Source organism: Giraffa tippelskirchi, chromosome 3 (genome assembly GCF_054371585.1).
Source record: "Giraffa tippelskirchi isolate mGirTip1 chromosome 3, T2T-mGirTip1v1.2.pri, whole genome shotgun sequence".
Lineage (NCBI taxonomy): Eukaryota > Metazoa > Chordata > Mammalia > Artiodactyla > Giraffidae > Giraffa > Giraffa tippelskirchi.
This window is the reverse complement of record NC_137277.1, coordinates 70,424,135-70,443,766: the sequence shown is the minus strand read 5'-3', so window position 1 is coordinate 70,443,766 and position 19,632 is coordinate 70,424,135.

Here is a 19,632-nt window from a genome sequence, read left to right as displayed (position 1 = left end):
TTGCATCCAAGTACTGCCTTTTGGACTCTTTTGTTGACCATGATGGCTACTCCATTTCTTCTAAGGGATTCCTGCCCACAGTAGTAGATATAATGGTCATCTGAGTTAAATTCACCCGTTCCAGTCCATCTTATTTTGCTGATTCCTAGAATGTCGATGTTGACTCTTGCCATCTCTTGTTTGACCACTTCCAATTTGCCTTGATTCATGGACCTAACATTCCAGCTTCCTATGCAATATTGCTCTTTACAGCACTGGACTTTGCTTCTATCACCAGTTATATCCACAGCTGGGTATCGTTTTTGCTTTGGCTCCATCCCATCATGGTTTCTAGAGTTATTTCTCCACTGTTCTCCAGTAGCGTATTGAGCATCTACCGACCTGGGTAGTTCATCTTTCACTGTCCTATTTTTTGCCTTTTCATACTGTTCATGGGGTTCTCAAGGCAAGAATACTGAGGTGGTTTGCCATGCTCATTCAATATCACAGTAATCCAAGTCTATGCCCCGACCAGTAATGCTGGAAAAGCTGAACTTTAACGGTTCTATGAAGACCTACAAGACCTTTTAGAACTAACACCCAAAAAAGATGTCCTTTTCCTAGAATAGGAGAAGTTATTTCAAAACGATTATTTTTTTTTTAATTTGAGATCAGTTCATGAGATATCCACTTATCGAGCTTTTTCACCTTTCCAATTTGCTTCAAATGCCAAACAACAGTAGAATGATTGATGTTGAGTTCTTAGGCAACTTCTTGCGTAGTTTTAATTGGATCAGCTTCAGTGATGCTCCCAGTTAATTGTCAGTTTCTGATTGCTGGCCACTGCGCTTCTCATCTTCAAGGTTCTTGTCTCTTTTGCAAAACTTCTTGAAACACCACTGGATTTTATGTTCTTTAGCAGTTCCTGCTCAAACGTGTTGTTGATGTTGCTAGTTGTCTCCACTGCTTTAAGACCCATTTTGAACTTAAATGAAAATTGCTCAAATTTGCTTTTTGTCTAACACCATTACCATAGTGTAAAATACATTTAAAATAAACAGTAAGTTACGATTAATTAGCAAAAAACATAAAGCAAGAAATGTGCATTAAAATGATGTATAATACAACCACATTTTTAAAGAATGTATTCCAATATCAAATGGCAAAATTCAATAGTGCAAAATTGTAATTACTGCTCCCACTGCTTCTAGAAACTGTCAATAAATGGCGGTAAATGATGGGTGCATGCACGTGTGCCAACTCACTTCAGTTGCAAAGTTGCTTCCGTCATAACTGACTCTTTGTGACCCCATGGACAGTAGCCCACCAGGCTCCTCTATCCATGGAATTCTCCAAGCAAGAATACTGGAGTGGATTGCCATTTTCCTCCTCCAGGGGATCTTCCCAAACAAGGGATTGAGCCAGTGTCTCCTACAGCTCCTGCATTGCAGGCAGATTCTTTACTGCTGAGCCATTGGTGAAACCCAAAATGGATAGGACATTTCTTTAATTCTCTTTTTCACCATTTCAGTTAAAGAGATTACAAAAAATCGTACTTTTTTAGGTCTTATTACACATATTAATAATTTTTCATTCCTTCTGATTACTCAATTTTACTGAGGCAGTCATCAACTGAGTCTAATTGTTTGCCAAACATTGAGAAATGATCATGAAAAAAGCCAGAGACAAGGATGGCAAAGACAGCAAATCCTTTGAGCCATTTTATTAGACTCCAAAGAGCCATTTTAATGACAATATTTCTTTGCTTTAGTGGAAACAGACTAAGACCAAATTCTCTCTTGATTTCTCAGTTAAGAATCTACTGCATTATAAACCCACAAAGTAGAATTCTTATATGCCCTCTTCAATAAAGACATGATACAAAAGACTTGAAGACCCCAATGACTGTCATGTAGTCTTTCAATTCTAGGTAAACTTGAAACTTTGACCTTTAACTTTGTTTCTAAACAAATTAAACAACCCAAGACCAGTTTGTTTATTCCAAGTATCATTGTTACTTGTTTTGAACATATGTTTTGGAAGATATGCTTTGAGCACAATATGTATATTTAGCAATGATTAAACAACAAATAATTGTAATTGTCATCGTCTTTATACTACATTTGATTTGAAAATGTGAGACTTCGTTGTGGATTTGAAATGTTTGGTAATCTTTTGTTTCTCTTCACCATAGTGCCTGTGCTATCAAAATCAACACGTGGCAGAACTGTAAGGACTCTTGCCAAACATATGGTATCCACAACCAGTCAGCATAATCTTTGGAATTCTAATTGCAAAGAAGTGCCAAATGAAAATGCTTAATAGCACACATATGGCCAGTTGAGGATTTCCTAATAGGTTGACTTCTCTGAGGCCTGTAAATATCTTTTTCATGTAGAACAGACAAATTTTAATGCTGCAAGAAAAACCATGATTGAATACAGTCTTTTAACAGTTTTATGTATTTTTTGAGATGTGAACGTAGAATGTAATTTTCACATCTTTATTAAACCTTTAAAGTGCCGTTTCAAAACTGTATGAACTGTAGAAGTGCCTGCTAATTACCCTATTCATTTTAGCCCAAGGCTAATAGAATTACAGTTTTCCTTGAACTAAATATATAATCATTCCATGACAACAACTACCACAGAAGCATAAATCTAGTGTCTAGCTAATGCTGCATTTGTATTAAACACTAGTCATGGAATTAAGACTTTTCAGTACATGGGACTATGTCACCTTCTGCTCTAGTTCTGCACCTGATACTGGTTCATACAGTACTTGTGGAATCCTTGGATTGAGGCTGACATATTAACCATCTGATAGGCAAAATTACTCTAAATTTAGTCTTTCCTACACAAAAGATATTTTCTTTCTATAAAAGACTATTTTTTAGAGCAGTTTTAGGTTCACAGCAAAGTTGAGAGGAAGATACAGAGATTTCCCATAAACCTTCTGCTCCATTATCAACATTGCCCACTAGACTGGAACATTTGTCTCAAATGACAAACCTACATTAATACATCATAATCTTCCAAAGCCCATAGTTTACCTTAGGGTTCACTCTTAGTGTTTCCATGATTACAGCATCATACAAAGTATTTTCACTGCCCTAAAATTACTTTCTGCTCCATCTATTCATACCTCCCCTCACCCACACCACTGGCAATCACTGAACTTTTTACTGTCTTTGCCTTCTCCAAAATATCATATACTTGGAATCATACAGTATGTAGCTTTTCCAGATTGGCTTCTGTCACTTAGTAATGTGTATTTGCTTTCTCCTTGTCTTTTTGTGGCTTGATAGCTCATTTCTTTTTAGCTCTGAATAATATTCCATTGTGTGGATGAACCACAGTTTATGTATCTATCCACCTACTAAAGGACATTTCCTTTTTATTATTTATTTTTGGCTGTGCTGGGTCTTCATTGTTGCTCAGGCTTTTCTCTAGTTGTGGTGAGCAGACTACTCTTCTTTTCAGCACCTAGGCTTCTCACTGCAGTGCCTTCTTTGGCTGCAGAGTGTGGTTCTCAGGTGCTTGGGCATCAGAAGTTGTGGCAGAGGGGCTCAGTAGTTGCAGTTCTCAGGCTCTAGAGCACTGGCTCAGTAGTTGTGGTGCATGAGCTTCCCTAGCATGTGAGATCCTTCCAGACCAGAAACTGAACCTGTGTTTTCTGCGTTGGAAGGCAGATTCTATACCACTGAGACACCAGGGAAGCCCTAAAGGACATTTTCATTGCACCAGTTTTGACAATTATCAAAAAGCTGATAAAATATTCATGTACAGGTTTTTATGTGGGCATACCCAAGTCTTTGGGTAAATACCAAAGAGCATGAGTACTGAATCACGTGGTAAAAGTGTGTTTTGTTGTTGTTGTTTAATCACTAAGTTGTGTCCAACTCTTTTGTGATCTCGTGGAGTATAGCCACCAGGCTTCTCTGTCCATGGGATTTCCCAGGCAAGAGTATTGTATGGATGCCCTGCTCCAAGGAATCTTCCCAATCCAGGGATCAAACTTGTATCTCCTGCACTGCAGGTGGATTCTTTACACACTGAGTCACCTGAAAATATGTTTAGTTCTGTATAAATTTCCAGAGTGTCTTTCAATGTGGCTGAGCCATTATGCATTCCCATCAACAATGAATATGAGTTCCTTGTTCTCTGCATTCTTGACACAGCATTTAGTGTTATCAGTGTTCCAAATTTTGGCCATTCTAGTAGGAGTATAATGATGTATTGTTTTAATTTGCATTTCTCTGAGGATGTACGATCAGATAATCTTTTTGTATGACAAATAGATTCGAGGGACTAGATCTGATAGACGGAGTGCCTGAAGAATTGGGGACAAAGGTTCATGACATTGTACAAGAGGCAGTGATCAAGACCACCCTCAAGAAAAAGAAATGCAAAAAGGCAAAATGGTTGCCCGAGGAGGACTTACAAATAGCTAAGAAATGAAGAAAAGCGAAAAGCAAAGGAGAAAAGGAAAGATATACCCATCTCAATGCAGAGTTCCAAAGAATAGCAAGGAGAGATAAGAAAGCCTTCCTTAGTGATAAATGCAAAGAAATAAAAGAAAACCATAGAATGGGAAAGACTAGAGATCTCTTCAAGAAAATTAGTGATACCAAGGGAAACTTTCATGCAAAGATGGCCACAATGAAGGGCAGAAATGGTATGGACCTAACAGAAGAAGAAAATATTAAGAAGAGGTGACAAGAATACACAGAAGAACTATACAAAAAAAAAAAAAAACCCTTCATGACCCAGATAACAACGATGGTGTGATAACTAACCTAGAGCTAGATATCCTGGAATGCAAAGTCAAGTGGGCCTTAGGAAGCATCGCTATGAACAAAGCTAGTGGAGATGATGGATTCCAGTTGAGTTATTTCAAATCCCAAAAGACAATGCTGTGAAAGTGCTGCATTCAATATGTCAGCTGATTTGGAAAACACAGCAGTGGCCACAGGACTAGAAAAGGTCAATTTTCATTCCAATCTCAAAGAAAGGCAATGCCAAAGAATGTTCAAACTGCCGCACAATTGTACTCATCTCACATGCTAGCAAAGTAATGCTCAAAATTCTCCAAGCCAGGCTTCAACAGTACGTGAACTGTGAGCTTCCAGATGTTCAAGCTGGATTTAGAAAAGGCAGAGGAACCAGAGATCAAATTGCCAACATCCATTGGATCATCGAAAAAGCAAGAGAGTTCCAGAAAAACATCTACTTCTGCTTTATTGACTATGCCAAAGTCTTTGACTGTGTGGATCACAATAAACTGTGGAAAATTCTTAAAGAGATGGGAATACCAGACCACCTGACTTGCTTCTTGAGAAATCTGTTTGCAGGTCAAGAAGCAACAGTTAGAACTGGACATAGAACAACAGACTGGCTCCAAATCAGGAAAGGAGTACATCAAGGCTGTATATTGTCGCCTTGCTTATTTAACTTCTGTGCAGAGTATATCATGCAAAATGTCAGGCTGGATGAAGCATAAGCTGGAATCAAGATTGCTGAGAGAAATATCAATAACCTCAGATATGCAGAAGACACCACATTTATGGCAGAAAGTGAAGAAGAACTAAAAATCCCCTTGATGAAAGTGAAATAGGAGAGTGGAAAAGTTGGCTTAAAACTCAACATTCAGAAACTAAGAGCATGCATCAAGTCCATCACTTCACGGCAAATAAGTAGAAGGGGAAACAATGGAAACAGTGAGAGATTATTTTCTTGGGCTCCAAAATCACTGCAGATAGTGACTGCAGCCATGAAATTAAAAGATGCTTGCTCTTTGGAAGAAAAGCTATGACCAACCTAGACAGCATATTAAAAAGCACAGACATTACTTTGTCAACAAAGCTCTGTTTAGTCAAAGCTGTGGTTTTTCTAGTGGTCATGTATGGATATGAGAGTTGCACTGTAAAGAAAGCTGAGCACCAAAGAATTGATGCTTTTGGACTGTGGTATTAGAGAAGATTGTTGAGAGTCCCTTGAACTGCAAGGAGATCCAACCAGTCCATCCTATAGGAAATCAGTCCTGAATATTCATTGGAAGGACTGATGCTGAAGCGGAAACTCCAATACTTGGCTACCTGATATGAAGTACTGACTCACTGGAAAAGACCCCGATGCTGGGAAAGATTGAAGGTAGGAGGGGAAGGGGACAACAGGGGATGAGATGGTTGGATGGCATCACTGACTTGATGGACATGAGTTTGAACAAGCTTCAGAAGTTGGTGATGGACAGGGAAGTCTGTCATGCTGCAGTCCGTTGGGTTGCAAAGAGTCAGACATGACTGAGTGACTGAACTGAACTGAACTGATGATGTATGATATGGAGAATATTTTCATATGTTTATTTTCCATTTACATATCTATTTTTATGAAGTGTCCAATAAGGCCTTTGGATCATTTTTCAATTGGGTTGTTTTCTTATTGATAAGTTTTATGAGTTCTTTTTATATTTTGGATAACAATTTTTTTTATCATGTGTCTTTTGCAAATCTTTTCTCCAGTCTGTAGCTTGTCTTCTCATATTCTTTACGTTGTTTTTCACAAAGCAAGACTTTTAATTTTAATGAAGTCCAACTTATCTGTTATTTTTTCCATGGATCCTGCCTTTGGTGTTGTATCTACATAGTCCTCACTATCCACAGGTCATCTAGGTTTTCTCCTATATTGTCTTCTAGAAGTTTTTTATGGTTTTGTGACTTATGTGTAAATCTGTGATAGATTTTAAGTAAATTTTCTGTAAAGGATATAGTGGGCTTCCAAGTGGTACTAGTAGTAAAGAACCCACCTGGCAATGCAGAAGACTTAAAAGACGTGGTTTCAGTTCCTGGGTCAGGAAGATCCCCTGGACAAGGGCATGGTAACCCACTCTAGTATTCTTGCCTATTGAACCTTATGGACAGGAGAGCCTGATGGGCTACTCCATTGGGTCACAAAGGTTTGAACATGACTGTAGTGGCTTAGCATGCACATAAAGGATATAATATCTGTGTTTAAATTCATTTTTTCAAAAAAAATGATGTCCAGTTGTTCCAGTACCATCTGTTGAAAAGACTGTCTTTGCTCTACTATATTAGCTTTGCTTCTTTGTCAACTCTTATGGCACAAGTTCATCTTGCATAAGAAAAGAAGGTGTTACCTCCCTCCAATGCAAACTTACTCTATCACTTTTCTCTGAAAAATGATGGTAAATCTGGACTGTGAAATGTCCTTGAATTTTGGTTTCCCCCTACAAAATGATTTTAAGGGAGACACTTTCATCTACTTTTCTGACTTTAATTTAAGGGATAAAAGTGTTCATTTTAATCTAGAAGATTATACCTTATTTTCAAATTTTATTTACTGTATATTTCCTTGATTCTTTTGTTAATCTCCCTCTATGTCTCTTTATACCACTTACACACTTCTCAAGATGTAAACAACTTTCCTTGATGAGAGTTTGCTATTCGTTTATTTTATGTTTACTATGTACATGAATATTTTAAACTTATATACTAAGTCAATTTAGTAGTATACAAGATATATTTTATTTCTATACCAAATAAAGCCTTAACCATTCATGCTAACTAAAGGATCAGGGATGCTTTCCCTGAAGAAAGAGATGAGACATTCCAGGCTGAGAGAGCAATGTGAATCCATGCATGTGTCTGGAATGTGAAGGGAATGTTCAGGAAATAGTGAGTGATCCTGTATGACTAAAACAGGCTTAAACATACTGCATGAAAATCAGATCTAGTTTATAAAATGCTTAGGCAGAGTGAGGTTTTTAAAATGTTTGAATTATTTGTCACTATTTAGTAACTGGGAGATTTCATATTACACTTCAGATCCCTGGTTTGTCTTGAAACACTGAAATAGAGCCTCTGAGCTTGCTTTTCAGCATGGTAATATACATTTGTCAGGCCAAGCTGAATTCAAAAAAACTGTAAATTTTCAATAACTTAACACAATTAGCATTTATTTCTTCCCAAAACAATGGTTCAGCAAAGGTGTTCCTGGTCTTGTGTCTCTTCTGAATAGCTCTCTACTGAGTGATATATCAAGGGCACAAATTTATTTTATTTTATAGTTTCACCCTGCTCTAGGTCTTTGGAGTTATTTCTATTCAGCAGAGGAAAGAAGAAAGACAAGAGAGAATTGTGCATGGTGGATTTTACAGTCCAGGCCTAGATGTGGTGTTTGTCGCTGTCACTCATGTTTCATGAGCCAGAGGTCAGCCACATGCCTCACCTAATGGCAATGAAGGCTGGGAAATACATTTTAACTGTGCACACAGAAAGAAAATAAAATGGCTTATGAACAATTAGTTAATTTTTAATACATGACAGCAGGTTAAAGCTAAGTAGTCCCTACTTGCTTTATTAGGGTTTGTGTCCATTCTTTCATTACATCCTCACCCACCCTGCTCAACTTACCTGTGTTGCCTTTCTGACTGCTGTAGGCATTTGACTCTATAACTCATAGGATAGAAAATGAAAAGTATATATTTCGAACTAATGAAAAGTGTTTCTCTGGAAAGGGTGGTGGTGGTTTAGTCACCAAGTCGTGTCCAACTCTTGCGACCCCATGGAGTGTAGCCTGCCAGGCTCATCTGTCCATGGGATTCTCCAGGCAAGAATACTGCAGTGGGTTGCCATTTCTTTCTCCAGCATAGTATACCTTGCATTAAACAGTAATTTTGTTCTGCTGTTTTTTTCTTTAAGTGAGAGTACAATTCTCTCTTTAGGCCAATGGGTCATGCATGGCTCGGCCATTCAGTCGTGTCCAACTCTTTGCAACCCCATGGATGGTAGCCCATGTAATTTTCCAGGCACAAATACTAGAGTGGGTTGCCATTTCCTACTCCAGGGGATCTTCCAGACCCAGGGATTGAACTTGTGTCTTCTGTATTTCCCACATTGGCAGGCAGATTCTTTACCACTGAGCCACCTGGGAAGCCCATATGAAGATGTACTGAGAAACAATTATATGAGCTTTTCATCAATCACTAAATAATTTATATTTTTCATCATTGCTTTTGCTGTACTTCTAAATAAAATGAAATATTTGTGACATTTTTATGGTGCCAATATTTTTCTCAGAGTCAGAGCACTCTGATTTATGGACTGTGATTTTGGAGGACAGAGAAATATTTAATACATAGATTAGTTGTTTGATATTTTTCTCTTTAAACTTGTCAACTTCTTAATTTCTCAGGCCAAGTTTATAAACGCCAGGATCAAGTTAACATTTTTTGAAAATTCTTGCTTTTTTAGGCATAATATTTTTTAAGCTGTATCTTTCAGACCTGGGAAAATGTTAAGAATTTCTATTTCAATCTTCCTTTTTGCACTTGCTAAAGAGAATACCAGTTGGCCCTCTGTATCCATGGGTCCATTGATTTAACCAACCACAGATCAGAATGGTAAAAAAAAAAACCCAAAATCCAGAATGTTCAAAAAGCAAAACTTGAATTTTCCTGTGCACCAACTATTTCATGCAGCATTTACATTGTATTTACAACCATTTATACAGCATTTAGTCATTCAGTCATGTCTGACTCTTTACAACCCCATGGACTTTAGCCTGCCAGGCTGCTCTGTCCATGGAATTCTCCAGCTAAGAATACTAGAGTGGGTTGCCATTCCCTTCTCTAGGGTATCTTCCCCACCCAGGGATCAAACCTGGTCTCCTGCATTTCACACCGATTCTTTACCATTTGAGCCACCAGGGAGGAAATTAACCCCGAACATTCATTGGAAAAACTAACACTGAAGCTGCAATATTTTGGCCACCTGATGTGAAGAGCTGACTCATTGGAAAAGACCCTGATGCTGGGAAAGATTGAAGGCAGGAGGAGAAGGGGATGACAAAGGATGAGATGGTTGGATGGCATCACTGATTCAATGGACATGAGTTTGAGCAAACTCTAGGAGATAGTGAGGGACAGGGAAGCCTGGCATGCTACAGTCCATGGGGTCACAAAGAGTCAGACATGACTGAGTAACTGAACAACAACAATATAGCATTTATAATTTAAAGAGCCTCTTGATGAAAGTGAAAGAGAAGAGTGAAAAAGTTGGCTTAAAGCTCAACATTCAGAAAACTAAGATCATGGCATCTGGTCCCATCACTTCATGGGACATAGATGGGGAAACAGTGGAAACAGTGTCAGACTTTATTTTTTGGGGCTCCAAAATCACTGCTGATGGTGATTGCAGCCATGAAATTAAAAGATGCTTACTCCTTGGAAGGAAGGTTATGACCAACATAGATAGCATATTTAAAAGCAGAGACATTACTTTGCCAACAAAGGTCCGTCTAGTCAAGGCTATGGTTTTTCCAGTGGTCATGTATGGATGTGAGAGTTGGACGGTGAAGAAAGCTGAGCATCGAAGCATTGATGCTTTTGAACTGTGGTGTTGGAAAGACTCTTGCGAGTCCTTTGGACTGCATGAAGATTCAACCAGTCCATCCTAAGGAAGATCAGTCCTGGGTGTTCATTGGAAGGACTGATGTTGAAGCTGAAACTCCAATACTTTGGCCACCTTATGCGAAGAGTTGAATCATTGGAAAAGACCCTAATGGTGGGAAGGATTGGGGGCAGGAGGAGAAGGGGACGACAGAGGATGAGATGGTTGGATGGCATCACCAACTCGATGGACATGGGTTTGGGTAAACTCCGGGAGTTGGTGATGGACAGGGAGGCCTGGCGTGCTGCGATTCATGGGGTCGCAAAGTGTCGGACACGACTGAGCGACTGAACTGAACTGAACTGAATAAGTAACCTAGAGATGATTTAAGTGTATGGGAACTGTCGATTATATGCAAATACTACACCATTTTATATGAGGGGCTCAAGCATCTGCAGATCTTGGTACCATCAGGGGTTCCTAGAACCGACTCCCCATGAATACCTAGAGATGACTCTATATGGTAAATGTTCAAATGGAATTTTAGTTATACTGAGGAACTTGAGCACCACTCAGTCTAACTTCACTTCAAAATGAAGTCACTGAGGTTACAGAAGGTAAGCAGCTTTGTGCAAGTGCTCAGAGACATATAAGCTTTGGAAATTCCTTGGTTGTTTTATAGCATAGTCCTTTCATTTATCAACAAACCATCATTAAATTCACTACATCTTTGAGTTGATGGTTAGGGGGCACCTTGATGATGTCAGCAAAAAAAGAAGATGCTTGAGGTGGTGTCACAAATAGACACAGATTAAGAAGTACAGCATGGACCTGAATAAAAGTGAATATTATATATATTTCCAAAACACACTAGAGGTAGATAATTCCTGAAGAGACTTTTTAAGATGTTGGAGCCTTTAAATACCATAAAACAAATAATATCATCTCCTACTATCACCCCTTCACTCACCAGTGGTGAATTATTGTTATCTAGCCACTGTTGTCCTTGCTGTTCAGTGGTTACCCATATCATGAATACAGGCTTCCCTTGTAGCTTGGTTGGTAAAGAATCCGCCTGCAATGCAGGAGACCCCGGTTTGATTCCTGGGTCGGGAAGATCCTCTGGAGAAGGCATAGGCTCCCCACTCCAGTATTCTTGGCCTTCCCTTGTGGCTCAGCTGGTAAAGAATCTGACTGCAATGTGGGAAACCTGTGTTCAATCCCTGGGTTGGGAAGATCTCCTGCAGAAGGGAATGGCTACCCACTTCAGTATTTTGGCCTGGAGAATTCCATAGACTATACAGTTCATGAGGTGGCAAAGAGTCAGACACGACTGAGCAACTTTCACTTTCATATCAGGAATATACTGGAAGCCATTAAATTGTACACTTTAAATAAGTTATTTGTATGGCATATGAAGTAAACCTCAACAAAGCTATTAACATATACTATAAAGCAAATTATATTTTTCTCCATATAGGAGCACACCCCTTCTTGCCAGTCTTCTAGGATGAACGCTGAACCAATGTGCTCTAGGTTGAGCTGAGTCGGAGTTTGGTTGCAACTTTAGTTTGCTTCAGTTCACTAGTAGATTCAAATGTTTCAGTGGCAGTGTTGGGACTTGTCTTCAACAAGGTCTTCAGTCTAAGCCCTGATGAGCTCCCAAATTCTGCTTGTTCCTTATGGTTGTGCATATGTTTTCTAAAGTTGAGCGATCTCTGTTTTACATTCTGCAGACAACGTTTTGTGTCGCTGAGGATTTCTCTTGGCTCTCCAGTCCTGCTTCTGGTCTTGCAAAAGTTGTTCTCACTCTTCCACCCTGCCCTTGGCCTAGAGGTCAACTGAGGACTCCTTATTCTGAAAGGGCAGAAGTTGTCTTATAGGGGTTTCACTCAGCGCTCTTGTTCCAACTCAGGACTTCTGAGCTAAGCTCAGAGTGCCAGAAGGAGACGGGGTTTCTCTGAGCTTCCCATTCCTCCTCCAATGTTCCTTAGCTCCAAGACTGTCATCTTTATGAGTTTCCCTCAGCTTTCTTTCTCCACCTATATTTTTAGCCCTCAGTAAAAATCAGTGGACAGAATTGGCAGTAATGCTGATTTGTTTCATGTCTCAGGCTCTGGTGGAATTTAACCTGTCATGCCAGCTCACATTAGAAATGTCGTGGTAGGCTCATCTTCCCTTATGCCCATTTATGGGGGATTCCTTTTCTCCCCCTATGCCAGTTATGAGAGATCTCTTCACTCTTCTCTCTTATGAAGGGCTTGTCACTTTCTGGATTTTAGTTTGTTAAGGTTATTTTGTGTTCTCTATTTCGTGACGTACACTTTAAAAATTTTATCTTTATCTACTTTTCCAATGTCTCAATTGAAAGAGTGAGGATAACAGTCTTGGGAGCTTCCCTGGTGGCTCAGATGGTAAAGAATCCGCCTGCAATGTTGGAGACCTGGGTTCGATCCCGGGGATGGGAAGCTCCCCTGGAGGAGGGCATGGCAGCCCACTCCAGTATTCTTGCCTGAAGAATCCCCATGGACAGAGGACCCTGGCCAGTCACAGAACATGGGGTTGCAAAGAATCGGACATGACTGAGTGACAAAACACACACATCAGTCTTACAACTTCCAATATCTAAACTGGAAGTAAGACTCCTGCTAAGGAGAGAAAAGCAAGTTACAGAAATGTTTTTAAGTACATATTGAGCATTTTTCAATCTTTAGTTTCTGTAAATATAACTTAAGAAACAAGCACGCAACAAAGTTCCCAGGCCTCAGACTTGCTCTTTTCAGGTACCTCTCTCTCCTCAATAGATTCTCATAACTCAGGCATAATCCCTACCTTGATACACTAGGAACATGGCATAGCCACAGAGGCCCTGAGAACCATAGGAGTCAACTTATCCAGTCGTCTGCAGTCTTGCTGCCTCTGTTTAGAGCTAACATGGTTGAGTTACCTCTGCCAGAAAGTATTCAATAAAGTGAGGATTGAGTCACTTCTGTTGTCTACTCTGGTCAAAAATGGTCAGGCTTACTAATGCAGTAAGAAAGAGGTCATGGAGGTACATTGTTTTTCTTGAGCAAGAATTTCCTTATATGCTAAAAGAATAAAGTCTTAGGTTCCACACAACTCTTTCTACACCACTCACATAAAATGCACAAGGATAGACTGGAATCCTCTCATCTGAAAGAATCATCACATCTCATGTCTAAAACCGACCCATAAACATTAAGTGTTCCTCTATGAACAACAAAAGATAGAAGAAGCTGTGGTACCCACCTATATCTTTGATAAGTTATATATCCCAGGAATAGGTTGCTCAGCTTAATTCTTTGATCATTGGTAAACCAAAGTGAAAACCATCATGAACAGCATCTAAGGAATCCAAACTGAGTAGCTGACAATAATGAATGAAGTGAAGTGAAAATCACTCAGTCATGCTCAACTCTTCGCTACCCCACGAAGTGTCACCCGCCAGGCTCCTCTGTCCATGAGATTCTCCAGGCAAAAATACTGGAGTGGGTTGCCATTCCCTTCTCCAGGGGATCTTCCCAACCCAGAGACTGAACCCAGGTCTCTGTCATTGCAGGCAGATTCTTTACCATCTGAACCACCAGGGAAGCCTGATATAATACTCAAGTGAAAGTGAAAGTGGCTCAGTCGTGTCTGACTCTTTGTGACCCCATGGACTATATAATCCATGTAATTCTCTAGGACAGAATACTGGAGTGGGTAGCCTTTCCCTTCTCCAGGGGATCTTCCCAACTCAGGGATTGAACCCAGATTTCCCACATTGCAGGTGGATTTTTTTACCAGCTGAGCCACAAGGGAAGCCCAGTAGTACATTGTATGTTCCAAGTGCTATTCTATTCTTTATATTTAGGCCTTATCAAAACAAAACAAAACCCTATGAGTTATGTGCAACTGTTATCTCCGTTTTACTGATGAGCAAATTGAGGGAAAAAGTGGTCATGGAATTTGCTCAAGCCACAGATAATGGTTTATATATATATAGTATAGATACAATAAACTCTTCCCTATGAGTTTCTTCTCATTGGGAAGGAACTTGAATTATGTTACTATTCACTTGCAATTTAGAGCAACTAATTGTCTTAATTATCAGAAACTATTTCTTGTTATAATGCTGATAAAGATCAGGAGTGACTCCTGATAATGTACTGAATAGAATCATTTTTTCAACTGCTGACTTATGAAACATTAGTTCCTGCCTGTGTTCTTCCCCTTACATCAAGTTTATCTTTATTCTGAAATGAAAGGAAAGATGTTCACGGAATAGAGACAAAGTCACATACAAAAAAAGCCAAATTGTGCACATCTTTAAATTTATCATTCTCAAGGAGAATGTATTATACTATATTATACTATACTTGTATTATACTATAGTGCTTTCATTCTTTTACAGCTGTGCCTTTCAAACGATAGAACAATGCTGTAAACTAAACAAATCTTTTCCAATTTTGTATTATACCCATAAATTACATGTAAAGGACCACTTTAATGATATCTAATACTCACCCTACACTACTAAGCTGAAAAACATTCCAAAAATCAGAACTTACCCTAAAGATGCATTCTAACTGCCAGAAAGCTCCCAACCTAATTCCTTTGTTTAAAAAAAATGAATTCCTTTTGCTTGAGACCAGACATGGATGTGGTGAATGTGAGACTGAGAAAAATCCTTTGGAGAGAAAAGAATTGAGAAACAACGTTAGATGATAGTTAACAAAGGGCAAACAGATTTATATTTCATATGAAATATGTTTGAAATAAAAAGGCTATGATAAGATAATTTAAAAAAAAAACCTATGATCATATGTGTACATTCCTTTTCACACAGAGTATTTTTCAATAATTTTAACATCAATTAGCCCTACTTGGAAAATAATACATGTGATTCCATACTGCAAAACAATCTATTCTAAGGTAAACACTGGGTCAAACATATAATCAGTAGTAAAAATCAAAAACATGAACACAAGCAACAGTAAAACACTCACCCTTTCAAGTGAATTGTATCTTTACCAAAAATATTTGGCAACATATACCCACAATTATATGACTTAATGAACCACTACTGTGACTGAACAGAAGACATCAGTCTAAGAAACTGTAGAAAGTTAATCCTTCCAAAATTTCAACTACAGTCTTATAAAACTACCAAGTTTTATCAAATCTAATTCTTAATAATACCTTAAATTTATATTTCTTGCAAGTATACATTGTATATGTGATTAATAAAAACTTCTAAAGTAATTATATATAAATACATTTTTATGCTTTAGAACTCAAAATTCATCAATCAAAATTAAGGTATTTAATCAACAATTAGAGTAGGAGGGTAAAAACAGGACTAAATAATCTATAAGATACTATAATTGTTAAAAAAAAATACATAAAGCTAACAACTGAAAATCCTTTATCATTTTCAAATGAATACTATGTCTGGTTTCTAAATTTCTATTTCCATTATTCCTTCTGTAAACAACTGTACACACGGCCACTAGAATAACCTTTTAGGGTAGTGGGTACATAATAACCTATCATGCATCATATCAGAATCACTCAAACTTAGGTATTTTCTTACTAACTCCTTTCTTATCGTATATTTTGCTGCCTTCTTTTTTCCATTCGATTTTAGCATTTTTTATATTACATTTCAATGGTATCCAAATGCTTGTATCCAGGCTCCATTCAATCTGCTCCATGCATCAGTTTGTATTTGTCAGTCACCCCTTAGTGGGAGATGCTCACATCCATTTGAATTCATGCTTAGTAAAATCATGAAGCTAAAATATAGTTTTCATTACTTCATTTATAAAAGTAAATCCACAATAAATGATTCTACTTAAAATTATCCAATCATGAATTTGGCAAATCTTTCTTGAAACACTGAATTATAGAAAGAAACACCATATAGCACCAGCAAAATCAGTGGCTTAAACATTCATTCAGTTCAGTTCAGTTCAGTCACTCAGTCGTGTCCGACTCTTTGCAACCCCATGAACTGCAGCACGCCAGGCCTCCCTGTCCATCACCAACTCCCGGAGTCTACCCAAACCTATGTCCATCGAGTTGGTGGTGCCATCCAACCATCTCATCCTCTGTCGTCCCTTTCTCCTTCTGCCCCCAAGCCTACCCAGCATTAGGGTCTTTTCCACTGAGTCAGCTCTTCGCATGAGATGGCCAAAGTATTGGAGCTCCAGCTTCAACATCAGCCCTTCCAATGAACACCCAGGATTGATCTATTTTAGGATGGATTGATTGGATCTCCTTGCAGTCCAAGGGACTCTCAAGAGTCTTCTCCAACATCACAGTTCAAAACCAACAATTCTGCGGTGCTCAGCTTTCTTCACTGTCCAACTCTCACATCCCTACATGACCACTGGAAAAAACATAGCCTTGACTAAACGGATTTTGTTGGCAAAGTAATGTCTCTGCTTTTAAATATGCTATCTAGGTTGGTCATAACTTTCCTTCCAAGGAGTAAGCGTCTTTTAATTTCATGGCTGCAATCACCATCTGCAGTGATTTTGGGGCCCAAAATGATAAAGTCTGACACTGTTTCCACTGTTGCCCCATCTATTTGCCATGAAGTGATGGGACCAGATGCCATGATCTTAGTTTTCTGAACGTTGAGCTTTAAGCTAACTTTTTCACTCTCATCTTTCACTTTCATCAAGAGGCTCTTTAGTTCTTCTTCACTTTCTGCCATAAGGGTGCTGTCATCTGCATATCTGAGGTTATTGATATTTCTCCTGGCAATCTTGATTCCAGCTGGTGTTTCTTCCAGCCCAGCGTTTCTCATGATGTACTCTGCATATAAGTTAAATAAGTAGGGTGACAATATACAGCCTCGATGTACTCCTTTTCCTATTTGGAACCAGTCTGTTGTTCCATGTCCAGTGCTAACTGTTGCTTCCTGACCTGCATACAGGTTTCTCAAGAGACAGATCAGATGGTCTGGTATTCCCATCTCTTTCAGAATTTTCCACAGTTTATTGTGATCCACACAGTCAAAGGCTTTGGCATAGTCAGTAAAGCAGAAATAGATGTTTTTCTGGAACTCTCTTACTTTTTTGACAATACATTGGATATTAGTAATTTCATCTCTGGTTCCTCTACCTTTTCTAAAACCAGCTTGAACATCTGGAAGTTCACGGTTCACGTATTGGCGAAGCCTGGCTTGGAGAATTTTGAGCATTACTTTACTAGCGTGTGAGATGAGTGTAATTGTGTGGTAGTTTGAGCATTCTTTGGCATTGCCTTTCTTTGGGATTGGAATAAAAACGGACCTTTTCCAGTCCTGTGGCCACTGCTGAGTTTTCCAGATTTGCTGGCATATCGAGTGCAGCACTTTCACAGCATCACCTTTCAGGATTTGACATAGCTCAACTGGAATTCCATCACCTCCGCTAGCTTTGTTCGTAGTGATGCTTTCTAAGGCCCACTTGACTTCACCTTCCAGGATGTCTGGCTCTAGGTGAGTGATCACACCATCGTGATTATATGGGTCATGAAGATCTTTTTTGTACAGTTCTTCTGTGTATTCTTGCCACCTCTTCTTAATGTCTTCTACTTCTGTTAGGTCCATACCATTTCTGTCCTTTATCGAGCCTATCTTTGCATGAAATGTTCCTTTGGTATCTCTAATTTTCTTGAAGAGATCTCTAGTCTTTCCCAATCTGTTGTTTTCCTCTATTTCTTTGCACTGATCACTGAGGAAGTCTTTCTTATCTCTCCTTGCTATTCTTTGGAACTCTGCATTCAGATGGGAATATGTTTCCTTTTCTCCTTTGTTTTTCGCTTCTCTTCTCTTCCCGCCTATCTGTAAGGCCTCCTCAGACAGCCATTTTGCTTGTTTGCATTTCTTTTCCGTGGGGATTGTCTTGATCGCTGTCTCCTGTACAATGTCACCAACCTCTGTCCATAGTTCCTCAGGCACTCTGTCTATCAGATCTAGTCCCTTAAATCTATTTGCCACTTCTACTGTATACTCATAAGGGATTTGATCTAGGTCATACCTGAATGGTCTAGTGGTTTTCCCTACTTTCTTTAATTTAAGCCTGAATTTGGCAATAAGCAGTTCATGATCTGAGCCACAGTCTGCTCCCGGTCTTGTTTTTGCTGACTGTATAGAGCTTCTCCATCTTTGGCTGCAAAGAATATAATCAATCTGATTTTGGTGTTGACCATCTGGTGACGTCCACGTGTAGAGTCTTCTCTCGTGTTGTTGGAAGAGGGTGTTTGCTATGACCAGTGCGTTCTCTTGGCAAAACTCTATTAGCCTTTGCCCTGCTTCATTCTATACTCCAAGGCCAAACTTGCCTGTTACGCCAGGTGTTTCTTGACTTCCTACTTTTGCGTTCCAGTCCCCTATAATGAAAAGGACATCTTTTTTGGATGTTAGATCTATACGTTCTTGTAGGTCTTCATAGAACCATTCAACTTCAGCTTCTTTGGCATTACTGGTGGGGGCATAGACTTGGATTACTGTGATATTGAATAGTTTGCCTTGGAAATGAACAGAGATCATTCTAGCGTTTTTGAGATTGCATCCAAGTACTGCCTTTCGGACTCTTTTGTTTACCATGATGGTTACTCCATTTCTTCTAAGGAATTCTTGCCCACAGTAGTAGATATAATGGTCATCTGAGTTAAATTCACCCATTCCAGTCCATTTTAGTTCACTGATTCCTAGAATGTCAACGTTCACTCTTGCCATCTCCTGTTTGACCACTTCCAATTTGCCTTGATTCATGGACCTAACATTCCAGGTTCCTATGCAATATTGTTCTTTACAGCATCGGACTTTGCATCTATCACCAGTCACCTCCACAGCTGGGTATCGTTTTTGCTTTGGCTCCATCCCATCATTCTTTCTAGAGTTATTTCTCCACTGATCTCCAGTAGCATATTGGGCACCTACCGACCTGGGGAGTTCATCTTTCAGTGTCCTATCTTTTTGCCTTTTCATACTGTTCATGGGGTTCTCAAGGCAAGAATACTGAAGTGGTTTTCCATGCTCTTCTCCAGTGGACCACATTCTGTCAGACCTCTCCACCATGACCCATCCGTCTTGAGTGGCCCCACACGGCATGGCTTAGTTTCATTGAGATAGACAAGGCTGTGGTCTGTGTGATCAGATTAGCTAGTTTTCTGTAATTTTAGTTTCAGTGTCTGCCCTCTGATGCCCTATCGCAACACTTACCATCTTATTTGGGTTTCTCTTACCT